At 40.3% G+C, this 27,603-nt stretch overlaps 1 long non-coding RNA gene across 1 annotated transcript in view; it reads right to left on the reverse strand.

The window, feature by feature from the left end:
• The window catches only part of LOC110679391, a 488,338-nt gene that overhangs the window by 154,875 nt on the left and 305,860 nt on the right, over positions 1–27,603 (reverse strand). The window contains exon 3 of the long non-coding RNA XR_002502446.1: positions 564–617. This is a non-coding gene — a long non-coding RNA (uncharacterized LOC110679391). The remainder of the gene's footprint in view (positions 1–563; positions 618–27,603) is intronic.

The raw sequence follows: 27,603 nt of genomic DNA on the forward strand, positions 1-27,603 counted from the left end.
CGCACAGTTTGAGAATGATCCCCTTTGAACAAGGGAGTTCATGTGCTCTGCTCCATATATAGCGAAATCGGGCGGTGGTTGGTCGGAAAATGCACTGTGCACTGCCACTGACAGCGGCGGATACAAAGTGATGAAAAGTTACCCCCGGTGCCATTATTGCGGATGGTGACTGGCGGTGGTTGTTTTTCTCAGCTTTCTGTCTTCCGCGAAAACAGGAAGTGTGACACCGAAAATGCACGGAAGAAAGTTTAATGAAAGGGATTTTGTCGGCACACTTTTTTTGCGCTGCTTCTTGAAAGTGGTTGAAGTTTGTTGTCGTAATTATTCGCTGCAGGATGTTCTTGAAGGTGATGTATCTATTGGTTGTTTTTCAACATCTTTTACTTGCTTTTTTCTGGCGTTGCATCCTAACTTGGACAGATCCTGCTTTGCAGTTTAGTTTACTACAAGTACTTTTTCTCTAAAAGCCAGGTATTCACATTAAAAATTTCAAATCCAATTTCGAGTATTATATTGCTACGCGTATTGTACTCATATTGCTTGAATAGTCAATTGTGTCTTACCTGTGGAACCAATCTTCAATAGACTGTAGACCCAAATCCAAATCAACACGTTTCCTGCAACAGACAAAGAGAGAGAGAAAAAACGAAATGAATGTTAAAAAACTGAAAAGCTCATCTAATTATTCCATCTATCACTCAACGGACAAACGATTGTTCCATCAATCAATCAATCATCCATCATTCATATCTCGCTTATCCCATAAATCAAACTTTTTTTCCATCCTGACGGTGCTTTCTTCACTCTCGATTTTTTTAATACCTCCGTTGTGTGTGTTTGGCAGACACTTAAATTTCTGTCAGGCACCGGAAATGGCCTGGAAGGCACACATTCATACATCATCGTTTCAGTGCGACGTGCCTTTCTCAAAGCTCGTAAATCGATTTTCAGTAAGTCAACCGGTCAGACGCACGAAGTGGGCGTCCGTCGAAGGTCAAAGTCCTTGGCCTTATTCGAGTTTGTTTGGGGGAAATAAGTTACCTAGTCTTTTTTTTTTTGGTGAAACAGGAACCGGTCAAAATCCCTGACTGGCTTTTACACACACGAAGTCCGGGATGACTGACAGGGAAGAGAGATTGCCATCATTTGGAGAGCTTTCACCGAAAACGATGTTTTGATGAATGGATTCAAACGTTTCACCACATCCATGGTTCAAAATGCCGAATGAATAGTCCTGCTGCTGGTGTAGGGTGACTTTTCCTCATCCACATCCTGCAGTACGTGACCGGGCTTGTTGGGCTGTTATTTCAGACAAAACGTTTGACGACTATGAGAAAATTAAAATGCTCCATAGTAATTCGTAAACGGCTCTATAATGAACAGAACTATCATTAAAATTTACATCATGTTTTTATTTCTAGGAAACCGCTGAAATAATTCCTGGAATATTTTTTTTTTTACTTATAAAATCTCGTTTATTATGGTTGATTATGTTTAAAATTAATTACAAGTAAACTAATTACATTTCAACTTGAAGGAAAAAATCTAGTTCTCGTACTTCTACAGCATTGTCACAATTTATGACGAAGGTGACATAATTTATAAATATTTTGAGAATCAATATTTTTTGTCTTCTATTTGTATTGATTAAAGTAGGTCGCAAAAGATCCTCAAACGTGAATGTCCTCGGCCTGTTTAAAATTGTTGCTAATCTACCTTGAAGATGTCTCCACGCCGCTGCTACTCGCGTACATTCACTCAATTTGTGTTTCAGCGTTTCAACTGCCGAATTGCAATGTACACATTGTTCACTGTCAGCCCTGCGAATGGTGAACCACAAACTTCTGTGTTCCATTTTTTCGTTGACGAGTAGATACCAATTATTGCTCCGTTGCTCTGAAGTCAGCGTTTTGCTTCCAATGTTACGCCACACCCGTTTCCAGTTTACTGTTGGATGCCGTAGCTCAACTCGTGGCTGGTCGGTTTGGTCTATATAAAAACGATGGATCTGATCGGCGGAAGGGTTTTGTTGGAGTAGAGGAGGCAAACGTGGATCTGTTTGCAGGAGAAATTTAAGGCAGGGAAGGTCTGTGGGGGGAATGGGATTTGCTTGAGATAAAAAGGAATTATAGTAAGGCATGGATCCGATCTCTTTGAGGTGCCGGTTCAGAATTAAGGCCTTCGATTTCAAAGACGGTAGTTGCAGCTTAACTCCTCCTTGGTCCCACGATCTCGCCATTTGCTGTAAAGGCACGCGAGCAGGATGTCTTCACCATAGAAAGGTCCCAATGGTGCTAATGAGTTTAGCCACGTGAACACTATATAGTGGCAAAATCGACGATAAATACCACACCTTTGCCGTAATAAAGGTGTTCAGGAGTATTATCTTCTGGTGAAGCGTGAGCGTGCGAGCCGAATGTAGCCAGATAAGTTGTCCAAATTTTCCTACCAGTGTATCCCAATTCAATGTGATCATCCGTCGTATCGAATTTACATAGAACACACCGAGAATCTTGATTTGGGTTTCTGTCCTCAGCCAGTCGATTTGAATGGGATTCCCGTTGATAACACCTACATCGATGGACGTTGTTTTGCGCAAATTGAGCACAGCACCTGATACATTCCCAAACCGTAGAAACAAGTCACGCATTGCTTGAGCTCTGTAACCCGACGTTGTGATAACGCTAATGTCGTCGGCATAAGCCACAACCAGATCATCTGTACCACATACACGTTCGAGAGAGACCATCAGTGGATGCAAATATAATACAAACAAATGCATCAATAGTGGGTCTCCTTGTCGTACTGACCGTTGGATAGGGAACGATGACGTCAAACGACCATTTATCAGCAATCGTGAAGAGGAGAGAGTTGAGATCCGTTCAATCAAGTCCACGAATCGACCGTTTATACCAAGAGCATGCATGTTTGAGTATAGAAAAGAGTGTCTGACTCTGTCGAATGCATGGTCAAAATCGAATCCGATGAGCTTCGCTACCTGTTTTCGAGACGTGAGATGAGCAATGCGATCTTTTAATGCGAGCGTAGCTTGAAATATATTTCTGTCTCCGTTCGAACACTTTTGGGAGGAACTGAGAATGTTGTGGGTTCTCATTACCTTGTCCAGACGTGCTTTGAGTATACGGGAGAAGAGCTTATAATCAAAATTGAGAAGCGAGATAGGTCTGTACGATCCCACAGTATTGCCAGTTCCTTTTCTCTTTACAAGCACAACGATACCATCGACGAATTTGGACGGGAAATTTGCCGCCAAAGCCTCATTCAACAGCAGATTTAATTCACGATGCACAACGTCAAAAGTTCGAAGATAAAATTCTTTCGGAAAACCATCTGGTCCGGGTGATTTTTTGGAAGCACTAGATTTTATTGCGGACCATACATCCGCCGTAGTGATGGCGTCCATGCATGCCTCGTTTGGAGCATCGTTTTCGGGAACATTTTGGTTGCACTGGAATTCTCCTGCCTGCTGCGTTTCTCCTGCTGGCGCAGAATACAGCTCCGAAAAATACCGATGAACGTGGTCGTGAATGGCCTGCGATTCATCAATGATGCCTCCTTGTTGCGTGTCGAGCTGAGTTATAGCTGTGCGTTTCCTTTTGGATTCGCCGAGATGAAACATTGAGAGAGGCTCTCCTGCAACGATACGTTCGTTTATCCTTACGAATGCTTGGGTAAACCGACGTTGCAAACTGAGAATTTCTCCCTTGAGACGATTTATGGTTGCCAGCATTGCCGGGTTTCGAAAGTAGCCATCATAAGCCCGACGCATTTGAACGTGTAAAGATTGGTGTGTATGGTAAAACTCGTCATATGCTTGTTTCGATTTCCACCGAAAGAAGCTGATGATTTTGGGCTTGGCAAACTCCAACCACCATTCCATCCAGCTGCGATAGTTACGCCTCTGGCGAGTCCAGTACTGCCACCGAATTTGAAAGTCGGTTATATTTTCATTAGTGAGGAGATGAGGACGAAGTGACCAAAACCCTCGCCCCTGGGGCTGTCCTAGGTTTGGTAGGCAGATACGCGTTGTCACAGCCATATGATCGGAGAATGAGACTGCGTGTGTATGAATATTTTTCAGTTGGTCGCACAGTCCGCCACTGACATATATTCGGTCTAGACGAGATGAGGAGATTGACGTTACGTACGTGTGGCCCTGTTCTCTCGACCGGAGTTTGATCCAAACGTCGTGTAGTTGTAGCTGTTGGACGGCATTTTGGAGAGATGGGCTCGTGTTTGATCCCGTTGCATCACACTGCCGCAGAACACAGTTAAAATCTCCGGCAAGGATGGTGTGTTCGGTGCGATGACGAAGGTAGTAGGCCAGTGTGTTGTTGTAGAAGCGTTCTCTTTGCAAGCGGTATGCGGTGCTAGATGGTGCATAGATACAGCAAAGTGTAGTATCATAAACCCGTAGTGAGACCAATCGTCCGTCTAGACTTTTCTCTACATTTGAGAACTGTATGTGATTCTTCAAAGCGATGGCAGTCCCTCGCCTCGAGTGATCGACGTTTGCGATGACATTAAACCCAGGAAGAACGAGTTGCTCGTTCTCAATCTCTTGAAGGAAAAGAATATCGATGTCCAGAGTTCGGATGAATGTTCGAAGCGCATTTAGTTTAGTTTGGCTCGTGATGGTATTCACGTTGATTGTCGCTACGGTATAACTGGTGAAGATGATGTTTTAATGGTGGGGGTCAGTGTTATTGGAGTCATCACTGCCATCGCAGCGCATCTTTTTCCCAGCTGGACGTTTGATCGAGTTTTTGCTGGAAGTTGATGAATCATTTTCATTGCCGTCGGTTTTCTTCGCCGATCTTCGCGTCACTCTAACCCACTGATCGCTCTCGCTTTCTCCTTGTGCCACGTTCGGTGTTGTCGAAAGATTATTAGCTTCAGTAGCTTTCCTATTGCATGCTGGTGGCGGCATTAGGTCGGACGTCGGTTGGGCTTGTAGTCGTAGTTTGCTGAGATGTTTTTTGAGTTACATTCGACTCGGATGCCTTCGGTGTTGACGATTTCGCTGAGGAAGGCTTCGTACGAGGAATATTCGGATTCTTCATTACGTCCGCGTATGAGGCGTTGTTTGCAGCTAGTTTTTCAACCAGCAGCTTCTTATTTTGGACGCAGGAAACGCCGTTGTGTACGTACTCGCTACAGCATAGTTTCCCAAACTGTGGGTCGCGACCCCCAGGGGGGTCGTGAGATGCTCTCTGGTGGGTCGCGAAAAAAATCTTAATACATATAAATTTTCTTAGATTTTTTTTCTATTTTCAAATGTCTCCTCGAATTGAAGCAAGCGGTTTTAAATTGAAATTTGAAATCTCATTTAATAATTTCTCGCTTAATTTATGATCTCGTCTTAAAAGCCATTGGTAACCAAGTGTATAGCTTGTAGTTACTGAGTAAACGAATAATTAAAAACGTTTTTTTAACAATGTTGCAATGGAGAAATGATCGTTCTCTATCTTCCAGTGGTGATAATTTTTATATTGGTCAATTTATTAGCTTAAAAACAACTAGTTACACACTCGCTTATCAATGAATTTTATAAGATCATAAGTTATGCGAGATTTTAGCATTTTTTTAGACTGCCTGACAATCATTAGATATTAATGGTGAAGACACTTAATGTGGCTTCAAAATTTTCTTGGAAAGATGTTAGTAAATTGAAACTGTCATCGACAGAACAGAACAGCTGCCAAACTATTTTATTAAAAACAAACCTTTTACTCATAAAGGAAATGTTTGCGTTAAAACGGAGAACTTTTTAGCATTTATGCTACTGTACAAAGAGTTTTGACAGATGTCGAGATTTACATACTACATGTAAAACTTATGAAACATACACCTAATTAGCAAAAACTGAAATGTGAAGTATTTGTTAAAATATTTTTATTACAGACACTGAAAGTGCAGTGATAAACAGCACACTCAACGCTAAAGTTTTCAACTCAGCAAAAATTTGTTTAATATTGCTGTTAACTACCGAAAAAAATCACAAACATGATAAAGTTGAGAAGTTTTAAAACTTTTTCTCTTGGTTAAACTAGTTTTTTTTTAACATTTTCCACCTGGTGGGTCGCGAAGAATGTGCCGGACGGCTAGGTGGGTCGCGGACTCGAAAAGTTTGGGAACCTATGCGCTACAGTATTTACATGTTTGTAACTGCCCAAAATAAGACAGGTTCGTCCTTTCACCATCGATCGTAACGTAAGATGGAATATTCTTTTTAACCGTCATATGTACGATTCGTACACCGGTCGGCAAACCGGAGAAAAGGTGGCTGTCGTCCCACAGCTCTTCCCGAATCGAGTGTAGCTCACCGAACGCATTGAGGAATTTGATGATCTTGTCGTTCGTGACATCCTCGGAAAGGTTGAAGAGCCTCACCTCAACTGCTCCGTCCTCCATCATTAGGCGTAGTTTGTACGGCTTCCCGTCGGTGATCAGCTCGTGCTTGTTGTCGTTCTCCTCGACAGTTTTCTGTGCTATTTCGAGTGATGTCGTTTTAACGAAGGCGATTCCGAGGTTGCGACTGTACTGTATTCGCAGCACCTCCTCGCGTTTCAGACCGAGGGTTACACCGATAAAATGGTGAACCTCTTCAGAGGATGGCTTTTTTGGCACATTCGCGTAATCAACACGAAATGTGTTTTCGCGGCGTTTTATCGCGGACATCTGCACGCGATTTGCGGTAACGCGACACGAAACTTACGACAGTATCTCACTCTACGTATACTAAAAAGTTCGAAATGAAATAATCAAAAAATAGCCGGTGAAAGGCTTCCGTCGACGAATACGATGCACGAACGCGTCTGTTCGACTCGGAAGTTGAGCACTAACTGAATATTCACCAAACGATACACTGAATAACATTCTGTGGGATTTCCTTAAGTATTCGCTAGAAAATCCCGGATAGATTTCCTTAAGAAAACTGTTTCGCAATAGTCGAACAAATTACTGGATTATCTTGTGTAGCAGTGCGCATCGTACCTTCGTGCTGTGCGTACACGAATTCTCTCTGCTCTTGGAAGTTTTCTAAAAAACAACCTAAAGCAATAAAACAGTACTTTTCAGTGCTACACAAACAGTACTTTTCAGTGCTAAAATTAAAAACGGTACTTTTCAGTGCTACTTAAACAGAACTTTTCAGTACTATTTTTTCTACTATTGATCCCTTTACGATCCTTGTTTGGACCCGTGCCTTCGATTTTTCGTTGGACCCGTTGGCGAAAGCTAGCGGTGGTAATCCTTCTTGGACACCGTCTAGGGAAAAAACCTCTCGAAGGTCACGTCTTTCACGTTTATTAACTAAACATGGTATCAACAACTAACAAAAGGAAGGGTGAATCTCTGAATTCACTACTTCCTTCCAAAAAAGTGGGTTTTAAAACTGTCACTACACGTGGCAAGAATGGAAGAAAGGACGCTTCCCCGGAATGCGAAGTTTCTTCCAAAGGTGAAATGAATAATTGTATCGAAATGAGCAATCAGTTCGATGCTCTAGACAAATTTTCCGAACATCAAATCGAAGCAGCCTCTAGCTCAGGCTCTTTGATTCAAGTGAGGAAGCAAAGAGTGCCGCCTATCGTGGTCAGTTGTTCCGAATTTGGGGGATTTAGGCAGGAGATCTTGAACTCCATTAGGGGAATCAAGGTTTCCTTCCAAATCGCAAAGAAAGGAGACTGTCGCGTTTTGCCGGAAACTCTTAAAGATCGCGAACTTCTTCTCAGATATCTTTTTTTTTTCATATGACGACAAAACTGAACGTTTGTTCAAAGTTGTCTTGAAAGGTCTCTCAAGTGACTATAAGTCACCTGAAGAGATCAAAAATGGAATAAATGATTTACTTGGATTTTCCCCAGTCCAAGTAATCATTATGAGAAAGAGAACCCAATCTGGAATTGTTCGGAAAGGGCTTTCTCAAGAATATTATTTAGTTCACTTTAACAAAAAAAAACTAAATAATATTAAAGCTTTAGAAAAAGCTAAACTTATGTTCGATGTCCGTGTGACGTGGGAACGAACATTTTCACAAACCTGGAGGAAATTACCAGAACCCCACTCAGTGCCGTCGGTGCCAAAAGTGGGGTCATGGTACAAAAAATTGTCGCATGGATGCTAAATGCATGATTTGCGGAGGTTCTTCTCACGTTAAGGACGACTGTTCTGTGAAAGAAGATACCAGAAAGTTTGAATGCGCCAATTGCAAGGGCCCTCACCAAGCTAACTTTTGGGAATGCATTTCACGCAAAAGAGTCGTTGAGGCTCGTGCCAGGCAGATGAAGGATAATATCCGTTACGATAACGGTCGTTTCCGGAATTTGCCTGGTAGAGTATCGAACAATGCTCATTTTTCAGTTAACGATCGCTTGATTAGGAATCATACCCACCAGGAAGATCATAATCATGCTAATTCACAAACTAATTTTAATCCGTCGGGTAGCCGTTCGAATCTTTCAATTTCGAATGTATCTACCCACGGTAAATCCTTTGCCGATATCGTAGCAGGTAATTTGAACTCTTCCCCTATTCGTTCCATGAGTACCCATTCTTCTTGTTTCAAATCAAATGGAAAAAACCCTACCGCCACAAGTAACTCCTACCCCGCTTCTTCGTCTACCGAAAATTCCAATGGGAAATCATCAGATGATATGTCTGCCTCTGATTTTAATTTTCTAACAGAACAATTGAATCTAATGATTGATGCAATGTTCAAAGCCTCCACTATGACTGAAGCAGTCCAAGTAGGTGTAAAATTTACAAATCAAATTGTTATTGGATTACGTTTTTCTAATGGATCCAAATAATAATTTAAATATTTTAAATTGGAATGCTCGTTCTCTGAATGGTAAAGATGACGAGCTGTTTAATTTTCTTACGGTTAATAACGTGCATATAGCAGTTATTACCGAAACGTATTTAAAAACTAGATCTAAACTCAAAAGAGATCCTAACTCTTTTTTGTTTATCGTAATGATCGATTTGATGGGGCATGTGGGGGAGTTGCAATCATCATTCATAGGCGTATAAAACATCAACTGTTTTCGTCATTTGAAACTAAAGTTTTTGAAACTTTAGGTGTTTCTGTTGAAACACAGTTTGGTAAATGTACTTTCATAGCTGCCTATTTGCCTTTTCAATGCTCTGGACAGCAAGTTAATTTGCTCCAAACTGACTTGCGAAAATTGACTCGCAATAAGTCATTTTTTTTGTCATTGGTGACTTTAATGCCAAACATCGGTCATGGAATAATTCTCAAAGTAATTCCAACGGCAAAATTTAATTTGATGAGTGCTCTTCAGGATATTTCTCAAATCAATACCCTGATAGCCCTACATGTTTTCCATTTTCTAGAAATACATCTACGATTGACTTGGTCTTAATCGACTCTAGTCATCTTTGTAGCCAATTAGTTACTCATGCTGATTTTGATTCTGATCATGTCCCTGTTACATTTCAAATATCGCATGAAGCGATTCTCAATCCTATCAGCTCCGCTTTCAATTATTTACGAGCCGACTGGAATATATATGAAACGTATGTTGACTCTAATCTTGATGTTAACATTTCTTTAGAAACAAAAATTGATATTGACAATGCTCTTGAAACTTTAACAAATTCCATTGTTGAAGCCAGGAACATTGCAATTCCAAAATGTGAAGTATAATTTGAATCCGTGGTTATAGACGATGATCTTAAACTCTTGATCCGTCTTAAAAACGTGAGGAGAAGGCAATTTCAACGCACTCGTGATCCTGCTATGAAAATTATATGGCAGGATTTGCAGAAAGAAATCAAGAAACGTTTTGCAGATTTAAGAAACAAAAATTTTGAAAATAAAATTTCTCGATTGGACCCCGGCTCTAAGCCCTTTCGGAAGTTATCTAAAATCTTGAAAAAACCTCAGAAGCCAATACCGGCATTGAAAGAGGAAAACAAATTATTACTAACTAATTGCGAAAAAGCTCAAAAACTTGCTATGCAGTTTGAAAGTGCGCACAATTTTAATTTAGGACTTACTAGTCCAATTGAAAATCAAATTACTCAGGAGTTCGAAAATATTCTCAATCAAGAGAACGTTTTCGAAAATGCCTGGGAGACTGATTTGGAAGAAGTGAGAACTATTAATAAAAAATTCAAAAATATGAAAGCTCCTGGCGATGATGGAATTTTCTACATCCTCATCAAGAAACTTCCAGAAAGTAGCTTATCATTTTTAGTTGATATATTTAACAAATGTTTTCAATTAGCATATTTTCCTGACAAATGGAAAAATGCTAAGGTTGTTCCAATTTTAAAACCAGACAAAAATCCTGCAGAAGTTTCTAGCTATCGTCCAATCAGTTTGCTTTCCTCCATCAGTAAACTTTTTGAAAAGGTTATTTTGAACAGAATGATGGCCCACATCAACGAAAATTCAATTTTTGCCAATGAACAGTTCGGATTCCGCCACGGACATTCGACCACTCATCAACTTTTACGTGTAACAAATTTGATCCGTTCCAACAAATCTGAAGGCTACTCTACTGGTCTTGCTCTTCTAGACATAGAAAAAGCATTCGACAGTGTTTGGCATGAAGGTTTGATTGTAAAATTGAAAAACTTTAATTTTCCAACATACATTGTTAGAATAATTCAAAGTTATCTGTCAAATCGTACACTTCAGGTTAATTATCAGAACTCCAGATCTGAAAGACTTCCTGTAAGAGCTGGTGTTCCCCAAGGCAGCATTTTGGGACCAATATTATACAATATTTTCACATCTGACTTACCTGAGTTACCTCAGGGATGTCAAAAATCTTTGTTTGCGGATGACACAGGCCTCTCCGCCAAAGGACGAAGCCTGCGTGTCATCTGTAGTCGATTGCAAAAAAGTTTGGATATTTTTTCTTCATACTTGCAAAAATGGAAGATTTCTCCTAATGCTTCCAAAACTCAACTAATAATATTCCCACATATACCAAAAGCTCAAAAAAAAGCCTGCAAAAAGTCAGTGGAGAATACTCGAGAGGAATCTCTCGAGAAATTTCATGAAAAAATGAAAGAAAGTTATGAGTGGATGTTTTGAATAATTTCTGGTATTGCATACTAATATGATCAGAAAATACGGTTGATCTCGAGCCCTTTGCTGCCCAGATTGACTATGATCATTGAGACTGCCAACAATCGAAACATAAGCTATTTTCTCGATTGAAACCTATAACTTCTCTTGCTCTGCTCTGCTCTGGCTCTGCTCTGGCTCTGCTCTGGCTCTGCTCTGGCTCTGCTCTGGCTCTGCTCTGGCTCTGCTCTGGCTCTGCTCTGGCTCTGCTCTGGCTCTGCTCTGGCTCTGCTCTGGCTCTGCTCTGGCTCTGCTCTGGCTCTGCTCTGGCTCTGCTCTGGCTCTGCTCTGGCTCTGCTCTGGCTCTGCTCTGGCTCTGCTCTGGCTCTGCTCTGGCTCTGCTCTGGCTCTGCTCTGGCTCTGCTCTGGCTCTGCTCTGGCTCTGCTCTGGCTCTGCTCTGGCTCTGCTCTGGCTCTGCTCTGGCTCTGCTCTGGCTCTGCTCTGGCTCTGCTCTGGCTCTGCTCTGGCTCTGCTCTGGCTCTGCTCTGGCTCTGCTCTGGCTCTGCTCTGGCTCTGCTCTGGCTCTGCTCTGGCTCTGCTCTGGCTCTGCTCTGGCTCTGCTCTGGCTCTGCTCTGGCTCTGCTCTGGCTCTGCTCTGGCTCTGCTCTGGCTCTGCTCTGGCTCTGCTCTGGCTCTGCTCTGGCTCTGCTCTGGCTCTGCTCTGGCTCTGCTCTGGCTCTGCTCTGGCTCTGCTCTGCTCTGCTCTTGCTCTGCTCTTGCTCTGCTCTTGCTCTGCTCTTGCTCTGCTCTTGCTCTGCTCTGGCTCTGCTCTGGCTCTGCTCTGGCTCTGCTCTGGCTCTGCTCTGGCTCTGCTCTGGCTCTGCTCTGGCTCTGCTCTGGCTCTGCTCTGGCTCTGCTCTGGCTCTGCTCTGGCTCTGCTCTGGCTCTGCTCTGGCTCTGCTCTGGCTCTGCTCTGGCTCTGCTCTGGCTCTGCTCTGGCTCTGCTCTGGCTCTGCTCTGGCTCTGCTCTTGCTCTGCTCTTGCTCTGCTCTTGCTCTGCTCTGGCTCTGCTCTGGCTCTGCTCTGGCTCTGCTCTGGCTCTGCTCTGGCTCTGCTCTGGCTCTGCTCTGGCTCTGCTCTGGCTCTGCTCTGGCTCTGCTCTGGCTCTGCTCTGGCTCTGCTCTGGCTCTGCTCTGGCTCTGCTCTGGCTCTGCTCTGGCTCTGCTCTGGCTCTGCTCTGGCTCTGCTCTGGCTCTGCTCTGGCTCTGCTCTGGCTCTGCTCTGGCTCTGCTCTGGCTCTGCTCTGGCTCTGCTCTGGCTCTGCTCTGGCTCTGCTCTGGCTCTGCTCTTGCTCTGCTCTTGCTCTGCTCTTGCTCTGCTCTTGCTCTGCTCTTGCTCTGCTCTTGCTCTGCTCTTGCACTAAACGTTAATGATTCCAGTGGACGGTTTGCCCTTTGAAGGAAGCACCACATTAGACAACGGACTAGCATGCCACGCCAAGTGGCACAGTCGAAATAAGTTCCTATTTATTTTTAATTCTCTGTTGAACATTTTATTTTTTTATTGTTGCAATAAATAGGCTACCGTTTCTTTATGCTTCAGATCCAAACAGACATGATGCGTTCGAACGGGAATATCCTGGGTCAGGACAACGCTTCTGTGTGGTGTAGATGACGGAGAAGTTGGAATGGCCGACGACTTCATAAATCGTTCCACAATTGGGAGCCAATGTCCTTGGAAGAAGGACGAACGAATTGAAGACGATGACACTTGGGGACCAGGGATGGGAAGCCAAAGAAGGAAGAATTTATGACCAAAAGCAATTTAGGCAAAGTAGGATGTGATCGAGAATGGTCGTAAAAATGTGATTGAAATCATTGGAACTTATGGGGAGTCGTATTAGGAGAGCTGGCGAAATGGGAATGGATTTGGCCATTGAAATGGGAAAATGTTTTGAATCAAGCACATTTTGATGAGTGTGTCTTTCAAAATAAGTTTCAGTAATTGGCTCGTAAAATGTTTACTTATAGATCAACGTAATACTGAAACGGAATTTGTTGGATTGCAATGAAAGTTTTATAGATAACAAATTGAAAACACAATCAGCTAATTTAGTCCTAAGATTTCAATAAGTACGCTCCTACACAAATCTAAACCACAATAATAAGATTTGAATTTGCATGTTATGCTTTGAAAATATCATAAAGTGAGCATAACTTACGTTTTTGAAATTTGAGTATCTTAATTTATTTATTTATTTATTTTTAATATTCATTGCATAGAAGGAACTGTTGCGCCAGAAAAAAAAAATCATGCTTGCTTAAAAAAACGGTAAACTTATACAAACTCTAATAATTCTATCTGCTGTATCGAACATTCAAAAAAGCCACAACTATTCCATGGGCTCGTCCGCACTTTTTATTAAGTTATTCAGTACCCATCTAATTCAAATTATCCAGCGAAGGTCGGTTGAGTATCATTCGGACAAAGCCTATCCGCCTGTTCACCAGTCCTAACCCTCATCAGCGACGATGACAGCGACTAGAACTGGAGTAAAATTATCGCTTGACAAAGGTATCAGCAATGAGCAATACCAGCAAAAAGAGTCAGAAAAGCAAAAAAGACGTTTTCCTCGTTTCCCTCGTTGAGAACGGACAATGCTATACGAAGGAAAAAAGTTTCCATTACCAAGGATGTTTCCGAGAAAATAATGGACTTAATCCTTTCGCTCGGTTTGCTGTTCTTTTTCTTTTTTGTTCGCTTTCATCTGTAACGTTCCGCATTTCGCGTGATGTGATGTCAAGGGATCAGACCTGCTGGAAAAGGGTGGCCGGGCGACTCGTTCGTTGTTGTAGCCATGCAAATCGAGTACCGGGCGCTGGGTTGGCATGGCAGACAATCAGCCAAGTGATACCGCTGAATTTCACCGAACAACATTTTGCTTTGTTGACTTACTTTGCCTCCGACCGAGAGCGCCATTTGCTGTCACGACTTAGAGTTTGACACGGTTCTCTGATCCTGGGAGGAGTTTCAGTTGACTTGGGGTGGTTCTAGTTATTAAACAGAATGAAGTTGCGTAATATGGCGTTGGCTGAATAAGATATCTGATATTTCCTTGCATAATGTTCAAGACTGCACATTGTCCAGCATTTTGTTAAGGTTGCTAAATTACTCCGAAGATTTTTCCAGAAATTCATCGAATTATTCTTACATGAATTTTTCTTCAGAACTTCTAGAAAAATTCATCGTTTGTTTAAAAAAATGAGTCTAGATCTAAACGATTATCTAACAGAATAAAAAAAGTAGCTTTGAGTATTGTAACTTACAGTTTCGCCCTAATTGCTTATCTTTTGAAAAATATTCGTATTTCGACTACCACTACTAGTCTTCTATATGGTCAGTTACCCGCATTCATTAGTAAAATAAAAATGTACGATTAAAATCTACTATTTTTAATTGTCTTTAATACGATTCTGCCTAGAGGGTTCGAAAACCCTTTTAGCAATTTGTCCAAAAATGTTACCAAAAATGTCTCCAGAAATTGTTTGGTGTTTTTTAATGTATTATGACTACATACTCCCAAAAAATTATGTATTTTTTTTCCTGGGATGCACATAAAAGAAGCGAGCCAAATAACATAAATTTGTGTCGTATTTCAAATACGTAAGTGCCTGATTTGGGAAATGTTGATAACAGTTTCATCATTTTCGTGTTTTGACGTTCATATATACTCAGAGAATGTTTCAAACATAAAAAAAAACTAAAGTTGAAATTGCGAAAAGAAACGTGGTTTGGTGGGGGTTGAACCCGCAATTCTTTGGTCGCTAGATGGGCGCTGCGGAGCCCCTTAAGAGACGCCTGCAGACTAACTAATGCAAACGGGCTCTCATAGATTTAAAAATTCTCGATTTCTATGAAATTTCATTTGAGAAAAACTCTAGGATCACCTTCAGCAATTACTCCAGAGATTCTTCCTGGTTTTTTTATTGTGTTTTCTGCAGAAGAAAGCTTCCAATTAATCCTGTAACTTTGCTAGGTATCACTTGAGATTTTTCGTTACGGATCTCTTGAATTTCTTTAAGGATTGTTTTTAAAATTTCTGTAGAACATTTTTGGTATATTTGATAGAAAAAAGCAGAAAAATAATACAAAGAGTTGCTTACTTCCTCCAAATATTTATTATTTTCTCAGGTTTTTTTGGAGATTATTCCGAAAATTTGCTGTAATTTATCCGGTGTTTTTGTTTCATTGATGCTTCTAGGATTTTTTTTCCAATTTTTATTAAGGACTTCTCAAGAATTTATCAAATTAGGGGAACTTACGTATTGTCGGCAGCCTAAGCAGCTGAACTTTAAAGAGGGCAATTTTTCGCAACAATTTAGCACAACAATAAGCAGCAGACACCTTAACTACACTTGAGCACTCTTCATTTGTTAATTATTATACACAAAACACTATTTTTTTCTCTTAATCTCTATTTTTCCTCACCAAAGTCACGAGGCGCTTGTTCTTTTATCGGCAATGCAATTACAATTGTCGGCAACAAAAATGTTCACTTCGGCAATCCAAAACTGCGAAAAAACTAGTTTATGTATTGGTAACATTTCGTATTTGTTGGCAAATCCTGAAATTAAACGTCACTCATTATGTTCTACTCGTTAGAAGGGCCAATGCAGAAAAATACAGACTACACTGAGAACAGAATTGCAGTTATAAAATAGAATAGCAGAGTCAATTTGAATACACAACGCCACTAAATTTATGCAGACTAAGGCACCGTCCACAAATTACGTAACGCTCTAGGGGTAGGGGGTGTAGGCTCAAACGTTGCGGCACAAACACAATTTTTTTTTCATGCAAAGATTGTTGCGGAGGGAGGAATGGTCGAAAATTGTACATTTTAACGTTATGTCATATGTCATATGCCTAATTTAGTCATAATTTATTTTATCAAATATTTTTTGTATTCAATCTCACTATGGCAGCATTTCGGCTGTAAAAATTGCCATGTCATGGTCTTGCAGCAAGTGCGAATTCAGCCTATAAGTTGCAGCGTGACGTCATGGTTAATTGATTCAAAATATTGTGCTCTGCGAGAAAAATCCACGGAACACGATTATTGGATTACTTGAATTTCAAAGTTTCGTTTGAATGGGTTACATGCATGCCCCTATCCGCTACTCACACTACTGTATATTAGGGTGCGGCTTATTTTTCAAAACCTCTCAAAACCAACAATTCTTGTACTCTTATGAATTCGAATCATATTAGAAGAAAAACCTCAAAGTTTAAACCAAAAATATTGAGATTTAGAGGGGGGCAAGCGTTTTCAAATTATAAAAAATGGCCTTCAGTGAAGTCACCAAAACTTCGGTAATTTCTAACCAATTTTGAAATTTTTAGCACCATTATCTTAAAAACTAAATTTAAGAAAACTTTGTTGAATATCAAATTTGAGTAAAATCAAAACTAGTTTTAATAAAAAGTAGTATACTCCAAATGTTTCCTCATTTTACTAAAATAATATCTTTGTTTGACCATAACTTCATGAATACTCAACCGATTTAAATTCTTTTTGCATGGTTTAGAAGCCTATTTAATTAATTTTATACTTTATATTTTATACTTTGAAAAGGACTTGTCAACAATTTTAAATAATTTTGAAACAATAATATTTTTGCTCATGTTAAAAATATATATGCACTATTCAACTCGTAATTAAAACAAAATGCTTTATAAACACAAGTTTTATAGGAAAAATGTAATTTTTGGTGAAAAAAAAAAACATAAATAAACCAAATAAATTCTTTAAAAAATCATGTTTTTGGATAGTTTTTATTACAAAACTAAGCCAAAACCATTTTTAGACACATATGTTGTATGAACAGTATGAAAATAACTATGTTTTGCTTCAAAAACATGTGCAGTCGAAACTCGTTATGACGATCACTTTGATAGCGACAAAAGCTCTCTATAGCGACATTTATCGGTCCCTTGAAAATGATTTTAATGTTATCATTATTCTCTATAACGACATTTCTCTATTACGACGCCCCCTTGCCATGTCGTTATAACAAGCTTCGACAGTACAAATATTTGAAATAGGTTGAGTATTTATGAAGTTATGGTCAAACAAATATGAATTTTCCAGTAAAATGAAGAAAAATTGCGAGAAAACTACTTTTATTTCGATTTAAGACAAATTTGATGTTCCACAAAGTTTTCATATATTTAATTTTGAAAATAATGATGCAGAAATATTTGAAATTGATGATAAATAACCGAAGTTATGGTGACTTCACTGTAAGCCATTTTTTAAAGCTTGGAAATTCACCTTCAAGACGCATGCGCCACCCCTAAATTGTTAATAGGATAAGAGATAAAATTTAAGTAAAGTACATAATATTAAGTTTTCAGTCTGAGTGACCTGTAGTCAAAGATGGTGAATAACTAAATATATAAATCTTAATATTCTTGGCTCAAACTTTGAGGTTTCTCTTCTAATATGATTTGAATTCAGAAGAGCACACGAATTTTTGGTTTTAAGAACTTTTGAAAAATAAACCGCACCCTAGTGTCTATGCGCAAAAATCGCTAAAAGGTAACGCGAAATTGAAAATTCTACAGGCTATTTTTAATTTTTTTTTTTATGTTCATATTGTTCTCAGTGTATGAGAAAATCAGAAAATGCCCTTTGCAAATCAATGCACTTATGATTTGACACAAATACATCATCCTCTGATTGCCTGTAGAACAACAGAAGTGTTGCCAAAATAGTTTACCTATTGAAAGACGTATATTTTATATGTTTCTCAGTATATTGAAGTTTATGCGCTACAATCTTCAGATAAGGAAAGTAATGAAAGGCTCAATTTTTACCAATGCATGCTTTGTTGCCTAATTCCAATTAGTTGTGTTCGATTTTTTTTTATTGAATTTAAAGTGTGAATAAACAATACACCGCAATTGAATATGGTTTTCTGGCAACCTTTTCCCGTAATAAAAAGTTATTGCCGAGGAAAGCAAAGTGCATTAATTTTAATTTGTGATTTGAAGCATAAAAATTCAGTATTTTCGAGTGCTTTATATACAAATCAAAAGTTTAATAGTGCATGAGTGATCGGTGCGTTGCTTTTGTGACAAATTGGTATTGGAGCGGAGAATTGGACCTTTCAAAGTGGTGAGTTTTTCTTAAGCTGTTCTTGTGTTGTTTTATTCGGCAGCTCACGAATGTCGATAATTTCGTAAGCATTTATTTCATTCAATGATAAAACCCATGTTATATCATATTTTTGTGAAAGATGAAGTTTACATGGAAGATTATAGTTCAAGGAATATATTGAGTACATTGAAGGTAACTCTTGTTCCGTAGATAAATTTTAACAAGGACGATAAGTTAGTGCTGCCGAAAATACCCTCAGGGTGCCGAAGCCATCATTTACCCTATTTCTCAATGATCCGTTTACAAATTTATGAACAAAGTTTTCCAGAAATTAACAATATATTTTGATTGATTTTCCAAATGACAAGGCTCCTTATGCGGATTTTTTCATGAATTCTCCCGATATTCATCTTGAAAATTCTTCAGGGAGCTGACAAAGAGCACCTCCTTGGACTCAAGAGATTCATTAGAAAATTTTAATTAAATTCCTGAAAGAAGAGGTATTCAAAGTGAAATCTTTGAGTTTTCTCTTCTGAAACCCGTTACGACATATTTGACGCCAACTGCTGGAAAACTTCTGGTCTCTTGAGGAAATCTTAGATGATTTTTTAGATATATAGATTCACAAAAAGCGACGTGAGATACTCATACCTAGTATTCAATTTTTTTAGTAGTGTTTGGTCAATTTAAAGCGTCGCTTGCTCCTGAGCCGGGTATTTGAACTATAAATTATCATTTTCGCTAATAAAATTAAAGTCTTCTTGTTGTTATCATCGTAAACAATGGATTTTTCAAAGTACTTTCCTAGACAACTGTGGACGTGCAGAGGTTTATTTTTGTCTTACTAACATTCCTTCCCTTCCCGGGTGTGGTAAGAAGATAGCCGGTGCCGTTATTGGATATGCAACTTCGATTGTTTTAGTCAATAACGGAATAGCACCTTCGAAGTATACGATAATCTATGCTCATGCTTATGGTCATGCTCTCAAGAACATCTCCAGAAGCTATTCAAACAATTGAATTTGATGATTCCCTTAGGAATTTTCCCTAATGAGTGTTTCAGAAGTTTCTGGAGATTCTTGTTGAAAATTAATTGAAATGTTTCTTAGAGCTTCTCCATGAATCAATCAAGTGCACTGACTTTCATAGGCATGAAGGAGAATAATTTTTCGGAAATGATTGGAAAAATTTTTGTAAAGTAAAAACAGAAATGTCTGATTAAAACTATAGCAAGAATCTCTAAAGAAATTCCTATTAAGGATGCCTTGGAAGATTTTTTTAATAAATTGCTGAATTACAGTAATAATTTACTGTAAAACTTTCCAAACGATATACTGAATAATATTTGCGGGTAGAATTACTGAAGAAAATTGTTTTTTTTTTTAACTGGATTATCTTAAGGAGCATTTTTGAGTTCCTTACCTTTTTTCATAAATCCCAGGATAAACCTCAATAAGTATTCCTGGGAGAAATCTTGGTTGATCTCATGAAGTTATTGAAGAAGTCTGCGAAAACAATATAGAATCTTTGAAAAAAATTCCCGGCAGAAATTCATTGGAAAATACTCGACAGCAATCCTTCTGAAAATTTCATGAAAAAAATTGTTTCGAGCGGATTTTTTGATAACACGTATCGAATATTGAATTCTAATATAAGCAAAACATAAGTTTGATATTGAGCCTCCAGCTGTCCAGACTGGCTCTGGTCAATGCGACCGCCACCAATAGTTACATCAATTTCTTTTTAATCAAGAGAGCAAACCTAAATCTGCTCCTGCTCTGCTCCTGCTCTACTCTTACTCTGCTCTTGCTCTTGCTCTACTCTTACTCTGCTCTTGCTCTTGCTCTTGCTCTTGCCGAGCGACCTTCGAAAGAAAAGACTGGGACAACGGCTAGCAACATAGGGAGGCTCGATGTAGCCCACAGACGCTCAGATGGTTTGACCAACATTGACCCCGGCCCCAAATTAATCAAACCGATTTATGTAGATGCAACCGTTTGACTGACTGTCAAAGTTCGTTACAGCAACACTATATTTCATGCATATTTTAAACGATCTCGGCATGTCATAGTTTTTTTTTTAATTCTGTGGTCTTGGGGTGGGGTTGCCGAGAATATTACTACGATTTTGGGTAATCATAGTAAGGAATATCAGAACCTTTAAAATTTCAGTACCGCAAAAAATGGATATTGATGAGAAATACCAGTTATAATTCGCACGAAGTATTTCAACAAAACTCCAATATTATGAGAGGTCTCTGTCTGGAATTATTCTGAACCATCATCAATGTGAGAATGACTAGTTTAGATTTCTCCAAACATTCTATCCAGAATTTTTAAGTGGTTTCCTCTAGTTATTCTACTCTGGAGTTTTCCAGTTTTTCTTCCACTGATTCCTTCCAAGATCAATCCAAAAAATTCCTCAAGTGATTTCTTCAGTAATTCTTCAGGGCTTACTCCAAGGCAGCCTCCAATAATTCTTCCAGAGATTGATTTGACATTATTTTCAAAGATTCCTTCAGATATTCCTTTAAAAGTTAGTTCCAAGGATTGCACATAACGAGATCTACCAGAAACTTCTCCAGGAATTCCTCAAGAAATTCATCATCAAAAATTCCTCAAAGGATTTCGCCAAAACTTTTTTAGGGCTTCATCCTAGGATTCCTTCTTAAATTCCACCAGAAACTCCACCAGGAATTTCTCCATTGATTCTTAAATGTGATTTTCCAACAGATTTTTCCGAGGATTTAGCCAAAAACTATCCAAGGAATTCTTTCATTGATTCTTTCAATGTTTTCTTCAAAAATTCCACCAGAAAGTCATCCTATGATTTATTTCAAAATTTCTCAAGAGAAACTTCAGGAAGTTCAAAATAGTTTTTTTCCTGCGATTCCACCAAGAACTCATCATAAAATTCTTATAGAAATTACACAAGGAATTCATCCCAATAATCTTCAACAGGGATTTCATCAGGAATGTCTTATATCAAAAATCTTCCAGTGATTGTTCTGGTGAATTCCCTAGAAATTCCTCCAAAGATTCCCCCAGAAAATGCTTCCTCGATTAGGCAAAACATTCTTCCAGGGATTACTCCAAGGATTCTTACACGACAACACGGATTTCCTCTAAAAACTCTTTCAAAACATCCTACAGGAATTCTAACAGTAATTCTATCAAGAACTTCTCCAAGAATTCATCAAGGTCAGTGCTGGGAATAGTAATAGTAGAAGGCTTGAACTTTGCGAAAATCACGTGCTCTTCCCAGTACAGTAGTTCAAAATCTCATCAAGAAGCCTATGTTGGGTGCATGAATTTTCTGAATCATTCGAGTCATTGAAGGCTCTTAATGCGGGAAATGCAGTGGGAAATAGAACATTGTTCTACAGTAATTTTGGGTTGCCCTTAGCAACGGGTGTTTTGCAGTTTTCAAGGCTTTTTGCCTACAGCAGCGATGGGCGTGAGTTACACTGGCTTCGCTGACTGTGATTGGCTTTGCTTGGCAACTGTAGAGTGAATTTCAGAATTTTTCCCAACCCTGATCAAGGTGTTTCTCCTGGGATTCCAGCAAGAATTCCTCAAAGGATTCTATCACATAACTTCTTCCGGAATTACTTCAAGAATCTACCATATTTTTTTTCGAGAATTCCTAACGGAATTAATTTATCAATACTTTCAGGAATTAATTCCAGTGTTTCTTGCAGAGAATTATTTAGGAACTCCTTCAGGGATTGCTTAGAAAGTTCTTTCAGAGATTAATTTAGGAATTTCTCTAGGGAATTATCTGAGCATTTCTCCTTTGATATCTTAGGTGATTCCACCATGGCTGCAAGGATTTTTCAAGTAATTTTTCCATGAATTTTTCCAGAAGGTTTTCAAAAATCTTCCGGGTGTTATTTCAAGAATTCAACCTGGAAGCGTTCTAAGAAATACTTTTGAATTCTCTGAGTTAATGTCGGCGAAATCCCTGGAGGAATAATATATTGAATTTTGTAGAAGTTTCCTGATGGAAAACCTGATGTAGAGAACGCGGAACTCATGGTAAATTCACTCGTGGGAAAAAATGATGGTTTTTCAGAAAACAAAATCTTGTGGATACTTTGGAATATATTTGGGTAATTTCTTGTAGGAATTTCTGATAACCCTGAATAAATTCTAAGAATGGAAATTCAAGTGAAACCTCTGAAGGATTGGTTTTAGAGATTTTTTTTATGTTTCCAGTGGGCATTTTGCCCTTTGAAGGAACTTGCATGCAACGCCCAGTGGTACAGTCGGGAAACATTCCTCACGACAAGTTTTCTGCCCGAGGCGGGAATCAAACCCACACTCTTTAGCACGATGTGGCTAAATGCCTGGTGACACTAACCACACGGCTTTGAAGCTGGCGAAACTCTGGTGGAAGTTTCATCAAAACTCTGATGATATTCTCAATGTCTGGAAGAACTCCTGGTGAAATTCCTTTAAAAACACTCTCCTCTCAAAATATACCGGTGAAATAATAAGAGAAAATGCTAAAGAAAATCTTGACGGAATCCTTGAAGGATTTTTTCAGAATGTTTTGGAAGGAACTGGAGAAATTTTGTATTCCCGGTAAAATCACTGGAAAAAATTGGTGGAATTCCCGAAAGGATTTCTAAAGGAATCCACATGAGAATTGAAGCTGAATCTGTGAAAGTTTTCCTGATGGAAATACTGGGCTGTTCCTTGGGTGAATTCCTTTGGGTGGTAAATGACTGGACAATGCGTACCATTGGTACTTCGCGTACCTGCAGGTATAAAATAGACCCCATTTGTGGTCCTTAGCCTCTTGTCCAGTAACTCCTATCCCTACCTCCCCGTGGTGCCGCCTGGGTTACGAGTAACCGTAGGGAAGATCGGGTAACCAACCCTGGTGGAACCTTGGTCGTATGCTGACAGGGAAGGGGGGCTCCTCTCTTCTGAGGGTGTAGCTTATCAGAGCGTCTGTTCTCCATGTTAGGGGCGGCTCAAAACAGCGTCTGTTCTCCATGTTAGGAGCGGCTGATCATCGTCCTAGTGCCAGCGTGGGACTCTAAACAGTGCTGTGCACGATGATCCTCCGGCGAGACAGGGGGTTGGTGCAGGCCTTACAAGCCAGCCGTAAAAATCATCAGTACAGGAAGCATACAATGTAAATTCGGACCGGAACAATCGGCATAGACCCAGGCATCGAAAACGGACTAACGATTGGAAACTCGGATCATGGAACTGTAAGTCTCTCAATTTCTTGGGAAGTACCCGCATTCTTTCCGAATTATTGAGGGTCCGCAAGTTCGACATCGTAGCGCTGCAGGAGGTTTGCTGGAAAGGGTCGACGGTACATACGTATAGGGATGGTTATACCATCTACCAGAGCTGCGGCAATAGACATGAGCTGGGCACAGCTTTTATCGTGATGGGCGAAATGCAGAGGCGCGTGATTGGGTGGTGGCCAATCGACAACAGAATGTGCAAGTTGAGGATCAAAGGCCGTTTCTTCAATATCAGCATAATCAACGTGCACAGCCCTCACCTAGCAAGTGACGATGACGATAAGGACGCTTTCTACGCGCAGCTGGAACGTGAATACGACGGCTGCCCAAGCCATGATGTCAAAATCGTTATCGGAGATCTCAACGCTCAGGTGGGCCAGGAGGAGGAATTTAGACCGATTATAGTGAAGTTCAGCGCTCACCAGCTTACGAACGAAAACGGCCTTAGACTGATTGATTTCGCCGCCTCCAAAAACATGGCCATACGTAGTACCTACTTCCAGCACAGCCTCCCGTATCGGTACACCTGGAGATCACCCCAACAGACTGAATCGCAAATCGACCACGTTTTGATTGATGGAAGGCACTTCTCGGACATTATCGACGTCAGAACCTATCGCGGCGTAAACATCGATTCGGACCACTACCTTGTGACGGTTAAAGTGCGCCAACGACTTTCCGTTGTGAACAACATTCGGTACCGACGCCCGCCCCGGTACAATCTGGAGCGACTCAAGCAACCCGAAGTCGCAACTGAATACGCGCAAAGCCTTGAGGCAGCGTTGCCGGAAGAGGGAGAGCTCACCGAAGCCCCTCTTGAGGACTGCTGGAGTAGTCTCAAAGCAGCCATAAACAACGCAGCGGAAGGTGCCATTGGGTTCGTGGAAGCAAATCGACGGAACGGTTGGTTCGACGAGGAGTGTCAGACGGTTTTGGACGAGAAGAATGCAGCGCGGGCGATGATGCTGCAGCAAGGCACCCGTCAAAACGTGGAACGATACAAACAGAAGCGAAGACAGCAAACCCATCTATTCCGGGATAAAAAGCGCCGCCTGGAAGAGTTGGAGTGCGAAGAGATGGAGCAGTTGTATCGTTCTCAAGAAACACGTAAGTTCTACAAGAAACTAAATGCATCCCGCAAAGGCTTTGTGCCGCGAGCCGAAATGTGCCGGGATAAGGATGGTGGTATCTTGACGGACGAACGTGAGGTGATTGAAAGGTGGAAGCAGCACTACGATGAACACCTAAACGGCGCAGAGGAGGAAGATCAAGACAGCAGGAGGAATGGCTTCATCAGTACGGCGGATGAGGGAGACGTGCCAACTCCCACAATAGGTGAAGTTAAGGATGCTATCAAACAGCTCAAGAACAACAAAGCAGCTGGAAAGGATGGTATTGGAGCGGAACTTATTAAAATGGGCCCGGACAGGTTGGCCACTTGTCTGCACCGATTGATAGCCAGGATCTGGGATACAGAACAGCTACCGGAGGAGTGGATGGAGGGAATAATATACCCAATATACAAAAAGGGTGACAAGTTAGAATGTGAGAACTATCGAGCGATCACCATTCTTAATGCAGCCTATAAAGTGCTTTCCCAGATCATCTTCCGCCGTCTATCGCCACTGGCAAGCAGATTTGTTGGAAGTTATCAAGCCGGATTTGTGGACGGGCGATCGACGACAGACCAAATCTTCATGTTGCGGCAGATCCTTCAAAAGTGTCGCGAATATCAAGTCCCTACGCATCACCTATTCATCGATTTCAAAGCGGCCTATGATACCATCGACCGCGAAGAGCTATGGAAGATTATGGACGAGAACGGTTTTCCCGGGAAACTGACTAGACTGATCAAAGCTACGATGGATAGTGTACAGTGCTGTGTGAAGATATCGGGTGCTTTATCGGACCCGTTTGAAACACGCAAAGGACTTCGACAAGGCGATGGTCTTTCCTGCCTCCTGTTCAATATTGCGCTAGAAGGTGTTATGAAACGGGCGGGCTTCAACATGCGGGGCACGATCTTCAATAAATCCAGCCAGTTCATTTGTTTCGCTGACGACGTGGACATTGTCGGAAGAACGTTCCAGGTGGTTGCTGAACAGTATACCAGGCTGAAACGTGAAGCAGATCGGGTTGGATTGAAGGTAAATACGTCGAAGACGAAATATCTGCTGGCTGGAGGAACCGAGCGCGATAGAGCTCGCATAGGCAGACGCGTGACGATCGACGGGGATGAGTTCGAGGTGGTGGACGAATTCGTCTATCTCGGATCATTGATAACGTCGGATAACAACTGCAGCAGAGAAATTCGAAGACGTATCATCGCCGGAAGTCGTGCTTACTATGGACTCCACAAGACCTTGCGGTCTGGTAAACTTCACTTCCGTACTAAGTGTACCATGTACAAGACGCTAATAAGACCGGTAGTCCTCTACGGGCATGAGACGTGGACAATGCTTGAAGAGGACCTGCAAGCGCTAGGAGTTTTTGAACGACGTGTGCTTAGGACGATCTTCGGCGGAGTATGTGAGAACGGCGTATGGAGGAGAAGAATGAACCACGAGCTTGCGCAACTCTACGGTGAACCCAGTATCACGAAAGTCGCCAAAGCTGGAAGGGTACGATGGGCGGGACACGTTGTGAGAATGCCGGACAACAATCCCGCAAAAATGGTGTTCAACTCAAATCCGGCCGGTACAAGACGAAGGGGAGCGCAACGAGCTAGGTGGTTTGACCAAGTGGAGCAGGATCTTGGAAGTGTGGGGCGATCGAGGAATTGGAGGTTAGCATTTTTTTTTTTTTATATCTTTATTTGAGTGTATTTTAACGCACGAGGGCTAGTTCTACACTTTGGAGGTTAGCAGCCATGGACCGAGTTAGTTGGCGTAACATTGTGGCGCAGGTCATGTCTTGAAGGACGTAGCACCAGCAAAAGAAGAAGATTGGGTGAATTCCAGATGAAATCCATGGAGAAACCGTTTTTGAAATCCACAGATGAAATCCTAGCGAAATTTTGAGCGGAATGAATCCCTGGAGAAACTCCTGATAAGAGTCACTGTAGTATACACTGCACAGTGGTCCAGGAATCAGTTTTACGCGGAAAGATGCATTTTGAGCTTTAGAATGAAACATTAGAGAAAAACGGTCTTCTACAAAGTTGTTTGTATTAGTTAAGCCCTTTGTTTGGTGTTATTAAAAATTAGGGTGGACCACATTTTCATAGAAATTGTGTAACTAACTTTCTTATTTGTAGAAATTATAGTATACATGCTTCAGCAAAGTTATAGACCATTCAATTTCAAGCAACTTTGCCAAAAAAAGTTTTTTTGTATCTCTTAAATTGACCGATTTAGAGCTTTTTTCCTGCAGTGACATAGGGTGGTCCGAACAAAACTGGTTTTCTGGCTCTAGAGTTTTCAATTCAAATTTCTCATCAAAGTGGTCTATGAAACACTTTTAGAGCTTTAAAAAATGCGTAATTAAGTGAGTGAAGAAACTCGCTATCTCCTTTCGTTTAGGAGTTATTGTTATTTTTCTCTCAAAAACATGCCTACTTTGATTGTGAATATCTCTGATTGGGGCAAACATAAAAAATATCTTTTGACGGCATTCAGAAGACAAAACAAAATTGTATATCATATTAAAAAATTACAGATGTGTTATTTTTGTAACTCTAATAAAATGCCTTGAAAAACAAAGGTTTTAAAGCAGAAAAACTTTAATAACTTTTGAACTAAAATAGATATCATCAATATTTTTGCATGAAAATTTGCGTTTTGTTAAGTTCTTAAAGTCGTTCATAGACTGCCTTGACGAGAAATCTGAAATAAGAAGGATAGGGCTCTAAAACTATTTTGAAGATTTTCATGGTATGTATTTCTTTATTATTTTGCATTTTGAGAATGAAAATGAAATTTTAGACAAATATGATCTTCTACATAATTGTTTCTAAAAATGTAAGCTTTCATACTGTGTAATTTGAAACTAGGGTGGTCCACAATATCACACATATCATACAATCATCTTTTTTATTTGCAAAAATACTGGTATATGCTCTTAAGCAAAGCGATAGAACTTGAAATTTTGATCAACTTTGCCAAAAA

Source organism: Aedes aegypti, chromosome 3 (genome assembly GCF_002204515.2).
Source record: "Aedes aegypti strain LVP_AGWG chromosome 3, AaegL5.0 Primary Assembly, whole genome shotgun sequence".
In the NCBI taxonomy this organism is placed as follows: domain Eukaryota; kingdom Metazoa; phylum Arthropoda; class Insecta; order Diptera; family Culicidae; genus Aedes; species Aedes aegypti.